The sequence below is a fragment of the Capricornis sumatraensis genome, chromosome 5 (assembly GCF_032405125.1).
Source record: "Capricornis sumatraensis isolate serow.1 chromosome 5, serow.2, whole genome shotgun sequence".
Classification (NCBI taxonomy): Eukaryota; Metazoa; Chordata; class Mammalia; order Artiodactyla; family Bovidae; genus Capricornis; species Capricornis sumatraensis.
The window spans coordinates 28,081,218-28,092,636 of record NC_091073.1 but is presented as its reverse complement, the minus strand read 5'-3'; the positions used below and the strand labels follow the sequence as shown (position 1 = coordinate 28,092,636).

The 11,419-nt window shown below is 37.1% G+C and overlaps 1 non-coding gene and 1 pseudogene across 1 annotated transcript; both read left to right on the top strand.

The window, feature by feature from the left end:
- The first annotated feature begins 963 nt into the window (after window positions 1-963).
- On the top strand, window positions 964-1,066 carry LOC138080519 (U6 spliceosomal RNA). The gene has a single exon (XR_011144979.1). It is a non-coding gene; the product is annotated as a U6 spliceosomal RNA (small nuclear RNA).
- Window positions 1,067-6,399: 5,333 nt separating this feature from the next.
- LOC138080230 (large ribosomal subunit protein uL11-like) lies at window positions 6,400-7,020 on the top strand (annotated as a pseudogene).
- The last annotated feature ends 4,399 nt before the right edge of the window (window positions 7,021-11,419 follow it).

Sequence of the window (11,419 nt, the reverse complement as noted above, 5' to 3'; positions counted from 1 at the left end):
AAAAAAACAAAACACTGATTCCTGTACCACATCCTAAGTCAGTTAGATAAACATTTCTGGGACCTTCCTATGGATCCTGAACTTAAGATGGCAAGCGTTAGCTTCTTCAGATACTTGGGGGACCTATAATAACATCCTGATCTCTGATTACTAATATCTTAAGATAAAACACTTTAAGATTTTCTTGTCTGTTATTTCTGCTGAAAGTTAAACTCCATGTTTGTTGCTGTGAATTTACAATTTGGAAATGTCCTCCACATTCTAATTAACCCAGTAAAGTGTTAAATTTTTGTATGTTGTAGTTAATACAGAGACTTAGCATATTTCAGTGGGATGGAGGCTGGGTTTCTAGAGGATTCGTCTACCAAGTCACTGTTTTAAATGGCATGCTGAAAAGTTTGAAGTTAAAAAGTAAAATTTCAGTACAAACATAAGAGGGAAGAGTTGTTATGAATTTTCATAATGAGTGGATTTAAAGTAAATAATCTTTCAGTCCAGGTTAAGGAAAAAAAACAGTGAAGATAGAAAAGGGTGACATTAGGATGTTTTTAATCTCAGAATTATTCTATTTTGGATACTCTGATACAGTCTTCCTATTGAACCACATTTTCTAGACCTCAAGAATTATTTTTCTTCTCTTGCAAGTTTCTCTTCAGATAGGAAAATACAATCGTCAATATGTTATACTTAGATTTGTAAACTACCTATTAATAGAAGGGATCGCTCCAGGTGTGTTGGTTAAACAAATGACTTTTTACCCTTTATTATTTTGACCTTGGGAGGAGTATATTTCGCTTTGGGTCTTCATAATATGCGGGTTTTATGTGGAAGCCAGTGACTGGGAAAGGTTCAGAATTAATGTGGAAAGTTGTGCAATGAAAGCCGTAGATGAATGGTAATGGACTGATTGGAGTTATTGAACCCTCTAAAATAAAGAAAAAATGAGAGATGCATGGATAGGGCTTGCTTCAGCAGCACATATACTAAAATTGGAATGATGCAGTGAAGATCAGCATGGCCCCTGCTCAAGAATGACAAGCAAATTCATGAAGTGTTCCATACCAAAAGAAAAAAAATGATTGGACAAAAATACTGGAACTGAGTACATTCAGCTATGTCTAATATATCTCTTTCAGCATTTGCTTTTCTTGAACTTCTATTTGAAGATACATGATAAACTATTTATGATACAAATTAAGATAACCACATATATTTTCAGATTTTGATTTTAAAGTGCTTCATGTATATAAACCAAGAAGAGTGTTTTCTTATGTGGATTATTCAGTACATACTATTATGCTGCTGCTGCTGCTAAGTCACTTCATTTGTGTCCGACTCTGCGACCCCATAGACGGCGGCCCATCAGGCTCTCCCATCCCTGGGATTCCCAAGGCAAGGACACTGGAGTGGGTTGCCATTTCCTTCTCCAATGCATGAAAGTGAAAAGTGAAAGTGAAGACGCTCAGTAATGTCCAGCTCTTAGTGACCCCATGGACTGCAGCCTGCCAGGCTCCTCTGTCCACAGGATTTTCCAGACAAGAGTACTGGAGTGGGGTGCCATCGCCTTCTCCGACATTCTATTATACGATCATATAATTACATTAACCTGACTCCAGTGTATTCAGAATAAATCTCATTAATACAAGAATAGTGGTTAAATATACATATACATATTTTCTGTGTTTCAAAAAGCTAAGGATGCAAAAATAAATTATTAGGTAGAAATTTACATTTGAACAGTAATTCACCTAGAAACAAGTGGAATGACAGAAACATAAATTAAAAGACTCATAAGAGAACAGTTTTGTTTTTGTAAAGGAAATTGTTTTACAAGCAAAGTGACAAATGGCTTAAAACAATATTCTTGTTGCTAGGCTCTTAGATCCCTAAACAGACCTTATACTTTTTAGGTTTAACCATAACAAACTGAAACATTATAAAGATGCTTAGTAAAAATAAGAAGATGACTCACTGCAAAAATTAGAATTTTGCTCTTCTACTAGTTCTTGAAACTGTATACAACAGATAATTCTTTCTTCAGACTTTCTGCCTTTTTTTGTTAATCACTTGTCTTAACAACAGTCTCACTATGTGAATTTTTTTAATTTTTAAAAAATACAATATTATTTAAATATTCTCTTAGGTTATAACCTATTATTTCTTGCATGTTAGAAACAAACTATTTTATTTGGAAACATTTTTCCACTATATCTGTCTGATGAAAAATATAAAGTGGCTAGTTTTGATGAATCAATCCAGTATAACAACAACAGATTAAGAAACTTGATTCAAATGTTAGAAGAATCTTGCCAAGTGATAGGGGTACAGTATTGAGAAAGGAATTTAAAATGACAGAGTAATTTTCTTTCTTTCTTTCTTTCTTTTTATTACTCATTGGCTATGTAACTGTGGGCAGGTCATGTCTCCTTCTGAAATTTTTCAACTGCCCAACTTTCATGATGACATAGATTCCTTGGGTGCAAGACAGTCAGAAACTTTGAGGTCTTGATATTTGTATTTTAATAAAGGACAGAAATGGTATGTACCTAACAGAAGCAGAAGATATTAAGAAGAGGTGGCAAGAATATACAGAAAAACTGTACAAAAAAGATCTTCACGACCCGGATAATCACGATGGTGTGATCACTCATTTAGAGCCAGACATCCTGGAATGTGAACTCAAGTGGGCCTTCGAAAGCATCACTATGAACAAAGCTAGTGGAGGTGATGGAATTCCAGGGGAGCTATTTCAAATCCTGAAAGATGATGCTGTGAAAGTGCTGCCCTCAATATGCCAGGAAATTTGGAAAACTCAGCAGTGGCCGCAGGATTGGAAAAGGTCCATTTTCATTCCAATCCCAAAGAAAGGCAATGCCAAAGAATGCTCAAACTACCGCACAACTGCACTCATCTCACATGCTAGTAAAGTAATGCTCAAAATTCTCCAAGCCAGGCTTGAGCAATATGTGAACTGTGAACTTCCAGATGTTCAAGCTGGTTTTAGAAAAGGCAGAGGAACCAGAGATCAAATTGCCCACATCTGCTGGATCATGGAAAAAGCAAGAGAGTTCCAGAAAAACATCTATTTCTGCTTTATTGACTATGCCAAAGCCTTTGACTCTGTGGATCACAATCAACTGTGGAAAATTCTGAGAGAGATGGGAATACCAGACCACCTGACCTGCATCTTGAGAAATCTGTATGCAGGTCAGGAAGCAACAGTTAGAACTGGACATGGAACAACAGACTGGTTCCAAATAGGAAAAGGAGTACGTCAAGGCTGTATATTGTCACCCTGCTTATTTAACTTATATGCAGAGTACATCATGAGAAATGCTGGACTAGAAGAAACACAAGCTGGAATCAAGATTGCCGGGAGAAATATCAATACCCTCAGATATGTAGATGACACCACCCTTATGGCAGAAAGTGGAGGACCTAAAAAGCCTCTTGATGAAAGTGAAAGAGGAGAGTGAAAAAGTTCGCTTAAAGCTCAACATTCAGAAAACGAAGATCATGGCATCTGGTCCCATCACTTCATGGAAAATAGATGGGGAAACAGTGGAAACAATGTGTTTTTTTTGGGGGGGGGAGCTCCAAAATCACCGCAGATGGTGACTGCAGCCATGAAATTAAAAGATGCTTACTCCTTGGAAGGAAAGGTATGACCAACCTAGATAGCATATTCAAAAGCAGAGACATTACTTTGCCGAATAAGGTCCGTCTATTCAAGGCTATGGTTTTTCCAGTGGTCATGTATGGATGTGAAAGTTGGACTGTGAAGAAAGCTGAGAGCAGAAGAACTGATGCTTTTGAACTGTGGTGTTGGAAAAGACTCTTGAGCGTCCCTTGGACTGCAAGGAGATCCAACCAGTCCATTCTGAAGGAGATCAGCCCTGGGATTTCTTTGGAGGGAATGATGCTGAAGCTGAAACTCCAGTACTTTGGCCACCTTATGTGAAGAGTTGACTCATTGGAAAAGACTCTGATGCTGGGAGGGATTGGGGGCAGGAGGTGAAGGGGATGACAGACGATGAGATGGCTGGATGGCATCACGGACTCGATGGACGTGAGTCTGAGTGAACTCCGGGAGATGGTGATGGACAGGGAGACCTGGCGTGTTGTGATTCATGGGGTCGCAAAGAGTCGGACACGACTGAGCGACTGAACTGAACTGAACTGTACGCTTATAGTCTTGAAATGGGAATTGAGGATGCTCTCATTGAGCTATATCACATTAAAAAGATACAGAATCGACTACAACTTATGAAGTGTAGATTTAGATTTATTCTAATTTATATATTTTTAAATTATATTTATTTATTTTTGCTGTGCTATTTGCTGCTTTTCTCTGTTTGTGGTGAGTGCGGGGCTTCTCTCTAGTTACAGTGCACAGGCTTCTCATTTCAGTGGCTTCTTTTGTAGCAGAACATGGAGCTCTAGGGTGTGTGGGCTTCAGTAGTGTGGTTTCTGGGCTCTTAGAGCACAGGCTCAATAGTTGTGGCACACGGGACTAGCTGTTCCACGGCATGCGGGATCTTCCCGGACCAGTGACTGAAGCACTGCCAGGTAGGTTCCTTACCTCTGAGCCACCAGGGACGCCCAAATTTTTGTTTTCATGCAGCATGTGTGCGTGTTTTAAGGGGAGTTAAATCAGTTTAAAACAAAGATTACCATGATTAAAATAGAAATATATTAAGAAATGAGTATAAAAGCAAGTGGAGTCTGGCCTAAAGAAAAAATATGATAGTTAAGAAAATAGATGGTGTATTGATTTTTCTCTGCAAGAATTTGTTCGTGATTTTTTTTTTTTTCTGAAAACTTTCTGTCAAAGGTCAAGCTTAAATTCTACTGGAGGTGATGAGCAGATCATGAAAATCCAAAAGCGCACACAAAAATAACTTAATAAACACATACAAATCAGTGATGCCATCCAATGATTTCATCCTCAGTCATCCCCTTTTCCTCCTGCTTCAATCTTTCCCAGCATCAAGGTCTTTTTCAATGAGCTGGCTCTTCTCATCAGGTGGCCAAAGTATTGGAGCTTCAGCATCAGTCCTTCCAGTGAATATTCAGCATTGATTTCCGTTAGGATTGACTGGTTTGATCTCCTTGAAGTCCAAGGGCCTCTCAAGAGTCTTCTCCAGAACCACGGTTCAAAAGCATACATTCTTAGACACTCACCCTTCTTTATGGTCCAACTCTGACATGCGTACGTGACTACTGAAAAACCACAGCTTTGACTAAATGGACCTTTGTCAGCAATTTGTCTCTGCTTTTTAATATGCTGTTTAGTTTTGTCATAGTTTTTCTTCCAAGCAGTAAGTGTCTTTTAATTTCATGGCTGAAGTCACCATCTGCAGTAATTTGGAGGCCCCCAAAATAATGTCTGTCATTGTTTTCATTGTTTCCCCATCTATTTGCCATGGAGTGATGGGACCAGATGCCATGATCTTAGTTTTTTGAATGTTGAGTTTCAAGCCAGGTTTTTCCACTCTCCTCTTTCTCCTTCATCAACAGGCTGTTTAGTTCCTCTTCACTTTCTGCCATAGGGTGATCTGCATATCTGAGATTATTGATATTTCTCCCAGGAGTCTTGATTCTAGCTTGTGATTCAGCAGCCTGGCATTTCACATGATGTACTCTGCATATAAGTTAAATATGCAGAGAGACAATATACAGCTTTGATTTACTCTTTCCCAATTTGGAATCAGTCTGTTGTTCCATTTCTGGTTCTAACTGTTGCTTCCTAACCTGCATACAGATTTCTCAGGAGGCAGGTCAGGTGGTCTGGTATTCCCATCACTTGAAGAATTTTCCAGTTTGTTGTGACCCACACAGTCAAAGGCCTTAGGATAGTCAATGAAGCAGAAGTAGATGTTTTCTTGGAATTCTCTTGTTTTTTATATGACCCAGTAGATGTTGGCAATTTGACCTCTGATTCCTTTGCCTTTTCTAAGTCCAGCTTGAACATCTGAAAGTTCTGAGTTCATGTTCTGTTGAAGCCCTTGGAGAATTTTGAGCATTGCTTTGCTAGCATGTGAAATGGGTGCAGTTGTGTGGTAGTTTGAACATTCTCTGGCACTGGCTTTCTTTGAGATTGGAATGAAAACTGACCTTTTCCAGTCTTGTGGCCACTGTTGAATTTTTTAAATTTGCTGACATATAGAGTACAGCACTTTAACAGCATCATCTTTTAGGATTTGAAATAGCTCAGCTGGAATTCCATTACCTCCACTAGCTCAGTAGTTGCCCCAAAGCATGTGGGATCCTTGTTCCCATGCCAGGGATTAAACTGGTTTCCCCTGTATTGGAAGGCAGATTCTTAACCACTGGACCACCAGGGAAGTCCCCCCATAACAAATAATTTTAAAATTTTATTCTACATCAAATTGTAGCATGAATATCCCATTTAAAACAAAATCCAGCTTTCGGCTTTTGGCTTGGAGGCGGCAAAGGTGCAACTTTCTTCGGTCCTTCGGAATCCAGGTTCATCCGACACCAGCTGCCTCCACCATCCACCTAAATTCGACCCCAACGAGATCAAAGTCGTGTACCTGAGGTGCACCGGTGGGGAAATCGGTGCCACGTCTGCCCTGGCCCGCAAGATCAGCCCTCTGGGTCTGTCTCCAAAAACGGTCAGTGATGACATCGCCAAGGCAACTGGTGATTGGAAGGGTCTGAGGATTGCAGTGAAACTGACCATTCAGAACAGACAAGCCCAGATTGAGATGGTACCTTTTGCTTCTGCCCTGATCAAAGCCCTCAAGGAACCACCAAGGGACAGAAAGAAGCAGAAAAACATTAAGCACAGTGGAAACATCACTTTTGATGAGATCTGATGAGATTGTCAACATTGCCTGGCAGATGTGGCATCAGTCTCTAGCTAGAGAAGTTTCTGGAACCATTAAAGAGCTCCTTGGGACCACCCAGTCTGTGGGCTGCAATGTTGATGGCTGCCACCCTCATGACATCATAGATGATATCAACAGTGGCACAGTGGAGCACCCCACTAGTTAAGAACTGCAAAGGAAAAAGAAAAATAAAGGATCATTTGACAACAACAACAACAAAAAAAGCAAAAACAAAATCCAGAAGAATGACTTTAAACTCCTTATTATAAATTCCCCCCAAATTTTATCATCAGCAGTTATTGCTTAGTGCATCTCTTCACAAGTATCACAGATTTCTTCTTTAATTAGCTAATTGCAGCATCCAAAAAGTTCTAATGCAAGCTGTTGTGTTTAAGCGGGTCCAAATAATGCTGGATTCCTGAATCTACCATTTACAAATTTTGTAATAGTAGATAAGCTAGTGAGTCTCTATTTTTCCCAATCCTCCCATGTACAGACTATTGGCATTAGTATGTAGAGTTATTCTGAGGTTTGAATGCAATTCCTCATGTAAAGTATGTGAAACATTGGGATAATAAAGCACAACACTGATGAATTTATTAGGTCATTCAATGAAATCTAATTGTCTAGATGCTATTGACAATGAGCCTGAATTTATTTAACAATGACCCCCAGAAAAACCCTGCTACAGTGATAAAGTGACCTTTGATGGGCACATTTCTTGAGAGAAGGAGGGACAGTCTTTGCAGGGTAATAGCTTAAGAGTAATCCACAGCTAAAGAGAAGTCAAATAACACTGTGAAGGAAAGAATTGTGGGGACCAAGAGAGGAGTGAAATGCACTTGTTAATAGTAAAATGTAGTAATTAGAAGACATTTATTTGCATATTTATTCACTTTATTTTAATGTACCTTGTTTAACTGTAAGTTAATTCTAGCAATAGCTGTGTTTAACAATTGAATCAGCAGAGTTTTGAAAATTCAGTAGTATAGTTGACTCTCCTGAGGTGGTACAATTGCCTTTTGCAAACCACTGAGGGACACTGATTGTGAAAATGCACGAGTGATATTTGCACATGTGCTTTGTTATCTCAAAACAGGCATTACAATCAAAGTTCTATTCACCAAATGTCTGGCAAAAAATATCTGCATATTATCACACTATCTAGAAACCAGAGTCTAAGACTCATCTTCATCATTCCCTGACAATAAAAATAATGTGGATAATTTCTTCTGGATTATGAGTTCATACATTCCCTGAACAGAAAATATGTCTATAAAATAACCATTTACTTGTAATCATTGTTATCTATTGTAGGCTACACTTGATTTATTACAATAATCTGAATTTTTTGTGGGGTTTTATTTTCCTATGACATATTATGTATAGCATTAGAATTCAGAAAATAAATTCATTGATGTGTATAAACATGATTTTTTCCATTCTAAAACTAAGACTTCATTAACTTTAATAATCTCTGTTTTCATCCTTCTAAAAGCAATGTTACAATACAACAGAAAATGACCTTTCATTATATCTCAAGTGAAGGAATCTGTACATATATTTTTTTATACTTCTGTATTTTAAATACAAAAATAAAGAAAATAAACATACTTTTTTCAATAAGTCAGTTGGTTATCCAGTAAATATTTAATGAGCAGTTACAGTGTGCTTGTTAAATTATTCCAGGTATGAATAAAATAGAGCACATTTTTGCATTCATTTTGGGGCTTGTCCTTCATTTCATGTTGATTCATTTATGTTTGTTCTTTGAAAAGAAGAGGATTGCAAGTGAAATGGAGAAGGTATTTTAAAGTGATGAAGGAAGGACCTTAGGAAAGATAACATTTGACTTGATCCTGAAGTAAAATAAGAAACTGTGTCATGCACATATCTAGGGGCGAGACTATCTGGAAGAGAATTCCAGGCAGAGATAGCAGAAAGTGCCAAAGCCCTGAGGCAGAAGCTTGTTTGGAGAATTCAAAGGGCAGAGGGAAGTGAAAAAAGCTGCATGCGTGCCCAAGACACTTCAGTCATGTCTGACTCTTTGCAACCCCATGGACTACAACTCACCAGGCTTCTCTGACCATGAGGTTCTCTAGGCAAAAATACTGGACTGGATTATCATGCCCTCCTCCAGGAGGTCTTCATGACCCAGGGATCAAACCAGAGTCTCATGCATCTCCTTCACTGGCAGACAGGCTCTTTACCACTAGCGCCACCTGGAAAGCAAGCTGGAGCAGAGTATATTGAGAACAGTAAATGGAAAAGAAAACAGAATCACGGACTGAATCAATAATTGCTAAGCCCTGTTAGGATATATCACAATATTAAAACTAAAACAGGGAAATTATGACCCCCCCAATTGCCCCTTTATAAAAAATATATATGAGAAATAACTTTCAAATAAAATTGTTATTATTAATAATATAATAATACAAATGACCAGGAATGAACATAGTATTATTCCTGTTAAATTAACCTGCATCTTCTGTATACAGTTTTGTTATAATAACCTTTCTTTGGAGAAATTTGCTTCATTAATTCATTTATTTACTGAGTATTTATATGCATTATTTTAGTGTCAGGCTCTTTTTTAGGAGTAAGAAATAAGAAGTGCAATGAAAAATTTCCTTTTCTCAATGTTGTTTACCCTCTATATTCAATTTTGTACTTGAAAATATTATAAAGACATTTTTATATTCACTCACTATTCTAGATCTCTAACACACTTTTGATTCATCATTTTATATGCAATTCTTTTGAAATACTATATCTAAAACTTTAGAATTTTCATGATTATGATTATATGTTTCAACATATGTGGTTGAAATTATAATAGACTTATTTAAATATTGCTTATCTGTAGTTTAAAACATTATTATGAATAAAACTCAAAGTTCAGCTGTAGGAATATTTCCATGTAAAACAACCTGAAGATAGTATGCCATGGACTCATTTGGGATACTTTGAGCTGCAAGTAATAGAAACCTCTGCTCAAAGTGTCTTAAACAGTAGGAATCTTCATTAATTCTTTTTTATCCTGAACTAGAAGCTAGAGTTAGGCAATTCTAGGCAATTTAAAGGCTCAACGAGTCAGAATGCCACTGAAATTTATATTATACAAATTTTTACTCTTTTTCTCTGATGGCCTAAGGATTCTTTTTGTCCTCTATGTATCATGTCTTTGCCGAATGTAAGAGAGAAGCAATTTTCAACGCATGTTACACCTCCTCATGCCTCTTTCTCTTTTGAACTGATATGAAAACCTCCATCAGGTCTCAGTAGAAATTTGTCACTGGCAAAGGAGGACAGAGTTCCTCATTTTGGACATCCATGATTCAGGATCTAGTGTGGGGACAAAGGCCCATTTTACCTAACAAATTATTTGCCTAATGTAATTTTTTAAAAATAAATTTATGATTCTGTTTAAAAGGAAGGTAAGATTGGGGAAAATTGCTATTGAGTGGGCAAACAATATCTGTCACTTTATGTTCCTCAGTTTATTTGAACTGATAAATCTTTCATGCAATAGCAAAGATAAATCTGTGAACTAGATTAATATAAATGAGTACAGCTCCAAAGAAACTATTACTAATTGGATTCTAAAATTGACTGTTACTTAAGTTGCATTCAAAGTAATAATTTAGTAAATTGTGAAATTATATCTTGTTAAATCTATACTGCTTCTAAGCATACACTTTGTTAATTTTTATCTAAACTGTTTAGTATAATTTCTGTATCTTTCCATTATAACCAATTTCTAAAATCTAGTATTATTTTTAAAATCTTATGTGATCATTATTTTAAGTGATTAGGAATTGACCTTTCTAGCTAGTTAGTCACTTCCAGAGGATTTTTCAGAATAAGTGACAAGAAATTTAAGTTAGTACTGGGTATTATTCACCAATATTTCAATCATTATTATTAATTACCTGAGAACCACCTCAAGAATTTTTGTAAACTATCAGCCATCTCCATGAACAACGTATACGTGTATAAATTATGCACGTTTTCTGCAGTGAACACTCTCTATAAAATCCATTTAAGCACCCCTTAATTCTACAAGCCTCAGGGATTTCCCAGGTGGTGCAGTGGTAAGGAATCTGCTTGCCAATGCAGGAGACGTGTGCTCGATCCCTGAGTCAGTAACATCCTCTGGAGGAGGAAATGGCAACCCACTCTAGTATTCTTACCTGGAAAATTGCACAGAGAGAGGAGCCTGACAGTCTACAGCTCGTGGGGTTGCAAAGAATTGGACATGACTGAGCGACTGAACACACACACAAGATAGGAATTCTGATTTAAATTACTATTTCAAAAATCATCTTTTATAAAAAAAAAATCATCCATTAAAATCACACATTGAATTCTTTTATGGATAAGACAGTCTTTTCAAAAATCCTCCCCCAAACAATCTCCAATTAAGATTCCTATTCATTATATAAGACACTACTGATTTAATAATTTTTTATATGTGCTTGAACAGATGCAGTTCTTATGATAATATCAGTTCTTTTTATAATCATTCCCACTGTCTATGCTCTATTGAAGTTAGTTGACCT